The sequence below is a fragment of the Erithacus rubecula genome, assembly GCF_903797595.1.
Source record: "Erithacus rubecula genome assembly, chromosome: 9".
NCBI lineage: Eukaryota > Metazoa > Chordata > Aves > Passeriformes > Muscicapidae > Erithacus > Erithacus rubecula.
The window spans coordinates 29,615,754-29,620,010 of record NC_136660.1 but is presented as its reverse complement, the minus strand read 5'-3'; the positions used below and the strand labels follow the sequence as shown (position 1 = coordinate 29,620,010).

General features: G+C 43.5%; 1 long non-coding RNA gene across 1 annotated transcript; it reads left to right on the top strand.

Annotated features, from left to right (window-relative positions):
• The first annotated feature begins 385 nt into the window (after positions 1-385).
• On the top strand, positions 386-1,922 carry LOC306805111. The gene is made up of 3 exons (XR_013775118.1): positions 386-471; positions 806-870; positions 1,751-1,922. It is a non-coding gene; the product is annotated as an uncharacterized lncRNA (long non-coding RNA).
• The last annotated feature ends 2,335 nt before the right edge of the window (positions 1,923-4,257 follow it).

Here is a 4,257-nt window from a genome sequence, read left to right as displayed (position 1 = left end):
TGGGAAGCTAATGATGCAGCTGGGGATGTTGACTAAATGTATTTGTGCTGAAGAGCAATGGCTCATGAAAGTTAAAACCTTCTGTGGAAAAGGTTGTTTTTTAATTTTAAAAAGAGTTTTTTTTTTTTTTGTTGCATATTCCTCCTGGACCACAGAGAAAAACAGCTCCAACAGAAGAACCCAGGGTTTGGCATGTCTCTGGTGGGGTGGAAATATTGAGTGTGGGTTACTGCTGTTCTGTGCTTGATATGATACCAGATTTGTGCAAAGAACAACAGATCCAGCAGAAAAGGCTTGCTGAGACACAGTCTCACTCTGCTCTGGGGGATGAAAAGGAATATCTGACATCTTGCCATTTTTCATCATGTGGAATTCTTTTCTCCCAGCAGGTCCTTTTCAAGGTGATGAAGGGAAATTTCTCAGCATGACTGTTCCTTGCTTATCAGCAAGATTTTCTACTTGGTTGATTCTGTAGGTTTGCATGCAATCCCTTCCTCCTCAGAATCATGAAATGCCTGTATATACATAACTATGGGAGCTTGCTCTCCTCAGGGTGAAAATTATTAAACTCCCCATAATTCTGCAATCCCCTATAATACAGGGAGTCCCTCCTATTAGGTAATGAAGCCATTATTCACCAACAAATTAAACATGCAAGTCTTTGAAGGTCTTTTGTAAACAGATAAGGAGGTGTCTGTCAGGGAAGAGAGCCTCCAGGCTATCACAAAACAGGATCATTTGCATGATGTGAAGGATGTTCCTGAGATCCTGCAGACACAGTAATAGAGGATATCTTGATTTACAGTGACACAAGGAGTGACTTCTCAGGCCCAGTTTCTTGGGGATCTTCAGAGAGTGTTTTCAGAGCAGGTTAGTGACACATCTGGCACAGAGTCCCTTTTCTGGCTGGTCTCCTAAAGCCCTCTCCAGACTGCTCCTCTGCAATAGATTCATGCACAGGCAAGCACAGGAACAGATTTCTACCAAAGGAACTGGCAATGTTGCCTAACACAGGATTACACAGAGATACAACAGGCTGGGAGTACTGGGTGAGCCTTTTGTGCTCCCTGCTGCTGCCAGCCCTGTCCTGGGGTGCCCCTGAGCCATTTATCCTCTGAAAAGCCTCTTGTCAGGGCCCCAAAGGAAAAACATGCAGCATGTGTAGTTGGCTGAGAGATGCTGAGCTGAAATATTGACCTGGGCTTCAAAAAATCCAATTTTATAGGTGAAATACTTGATGGGAGGGGTCATAAATAGTGGGGTGTTGGTCATTTAACAAAAAAGAGTGGGAGCAGTGCTCTGTGCAAGGGAAAATCAAGTGGCAGGAATGGGAAGAAGGACAGGGACATGTATCACTGGCACAGACACCATGTCTCAGTGGAGTAGAGATCTCCCTCATTACTGCACCACACAAACTGCAGCCTGTCCTGCTCCAGATGTGTTTTCCACCTTCATCACAGACCTGTTTCTGTGTGAAAAAGCAATTCCCCCACAAATGGCCCTTCATTAGCTGTGGGGTCACATCAGAAACAATCATCAGTGTATTGCTGATGTGGCCAGCACATCTTGTGAACTCCCTGACCCAGCAGTCAGCCGGATTTCTTTATGTGAGCACTAATATGAAAAGCATTAGCATTAATAAAAGAGATCTCGACCCAGTTGGTGTAAGGGGTCAGCAGAAGTTTACAGACACCTTTGCCTAACATTCCTATCATGCCTGCCAGTTTGACTCTCATCTTGTTTTTCACAGGCTCTGGATAATTATATAATTCTCAAATCCTTCTGCAATCCATCAATATAGCAGGGATCCAGCACAACTGGGAGCTACCCTAACTGCACAACATCCCCCATCTGGGGACTGGCCTGTCTGTACACAGGCACTCATTTATGGGGTTGTGGCAACACCGTGCTGGAAAACAAGGAAGGGGGTAGAGCAGATAAAGATTTGATGAATTTTTTTTTTTTTTTTTTGAGAAACCTCATCCTCATGCATCTCTTGACCTGGCTAAGAATCCCCTCCATAGATGGGGCAGCAGTTTCTCAACACCCCTTGATCCAACACACTCATCTCAGAGGATGCAATGATAGGTGCTGAAGGTCTTGAACAGTCCTTACTCATTCCAAGAGTACTTGAAAAAAGTGGCAACAAATGAGCAGAAGCTGTTGTGAAATCTTTTTTAAAGGAAGCCTTTTTTATAAATATATTTTTCTTTAAAATTAGAAGTCACTGTTAAAAAATATAACTGCATACATCAACCTAATCTTTACTTAAAAAAATCTAGTTTGCACTTGAATCAAAGAACACAGAGGCAGAATGTACAGCATCCTGGTTGGTCTGTAGAGCAATAGCATGCATTAACTGCAGAACTTGAATTGCAGGATGTTTCATTTTGGAGCCCCAGAAAACATTTGGGTGCCATCTGAGAGCCACCACCATTCCCTGTGCTCACAGGGATTCCAAAGGGGAGTCTCTCAGATACCCATGGCTGGGAGCTAAAGCTTTGGTGGCCCTTTGGGTATCAGCTTCCTGTGCTGGGGAGGACTGGAAATATTTCTAAGTGAATGCCAAACCAGAATGAGCTACCTGTGTCTATATAAAAATGTGGGTAAACATAGTTTGGATTCTTATTTCTGTCTGGGACTCTGATCCTGGTCTTTACAGCAGCATCTGAGCATATCATGCTTCATTTCTGCACTTGGCTTATTCCAGCTCCAGCTCTGATTTGAGCCCTGGGAAGCAGCTGTGAGTGGAAGAGCTCCCTGTAACAGTTTTGTCAGCCTTGCAGAAATGGTGGGATGAGAATAGGTAGGAGCAATGACTCTGGCAGTCCCAAGACAATAGTATCTTTTTGTTTCCAGCCTGGAGTGCACTCCTAGCTGTCTGGCATCTCGCAGAGCTTGTTATGTTTCAGAGGAAAAAAAAGAAGTGGATGCTTGGCTGAGCTATGGGGCTAAAAGTTCATTGCAAAGCAAACGGTATTTCAGCTGTCTGACTTTTTGTGGAGATGTTTACTTACTGCAGGAAGGTGATTGTAGCAGCCAGGATGAATTTTCTGTGTCCTGTGTTTTACTTTGATTGCAAAATTTAATTAGGTTTGTTGGTTGGTTTTTTTGAAGTCTTTCACTTTGCCAGGAGCAGAAGTGAAGGTGATTCCTGACCACATGTCAGCCCCATGGTGGCAATGACAGTGTCTGTGTCTGCTGTCCAGACCCTTCTGCATGACAAATAAGAGGCTGACAAATTCACCATCTCCAATTCTGCTCCTGCATCCAGCCTGCAGGAGCTGCAGCCCTGCCAGGATCACAGCACAGGATCCAAGGTGGGAATGCAGAAACTGCCAGGACTTTGGTCCTTACTGCCCCCAGCACCATCAGGTCCCACCTTAGAGAGGCAGAAGAGGCTGTCTGCAGGGAGCTGTGGGATATTTCATGCTCCCTTCTGGGTAAACATTAGCTTCTGTGGGAGTTGCTTTATTTCTGGATTTGTTATGCTTGGTTTGTCTTGCTGGTTTTAAATATTTGTACAAGTGACTAGAGCTATGCAAACTGTGCCTGCAGGAACTGTGAAACAGAGGAGAAGAATTAACTGGAGGTACTAAAATTGGTCAGTATCCTAACTAAAACTGTGAGAAGAGAAATTGAAGGAATATGCCAGAAGAACAAGGAAATATTTGGCTTCTTTTGACCTGTGGGAGCAAATGTCCAGGGGATGTGCTTGTCTGACAGAGAGGCCAGTGGTGAGAGCTTGTCTTTAGATAGGTTTATGATTTACAATGTCTTTAAAAGCAGTAATTTGTTTGTGTTTAGATATATCAGTAGGTAGGGAGGCTGCCTGTAACATCACTGTTCAGACATGTTGGCTTCTGCTGCCAATTTTTTTGTCAGTATTTACATTTATATTTTTTTTTCTATTTTTCAGATTTACAAAATGTGTGGTAACATTTGAATGGCTGTGCAGATATGGTCAATACAGCCTCTGTCCCATAACCCACAAGGTGAACAGCACCAAAAATGCTCTTTGCCATCACATGAGGCAGAGAAGTTTAAATTTCCCTGGACAAGTTTGGGCAGCCTTCAAGGGTTTAAAAATACCTAAGCGTGGGACACATCACCTTCCCAAACACACAGTTTGCTATCTGATATATCAAATGACAGGATTACATTTACAAGTATAATAATTCTGCGTGGAAGCAAGTGGATGCCTTTTAAATTAATTGATTCCTTCCTGTCAGCTGCTGTAGTGGAAGACAATGCTTG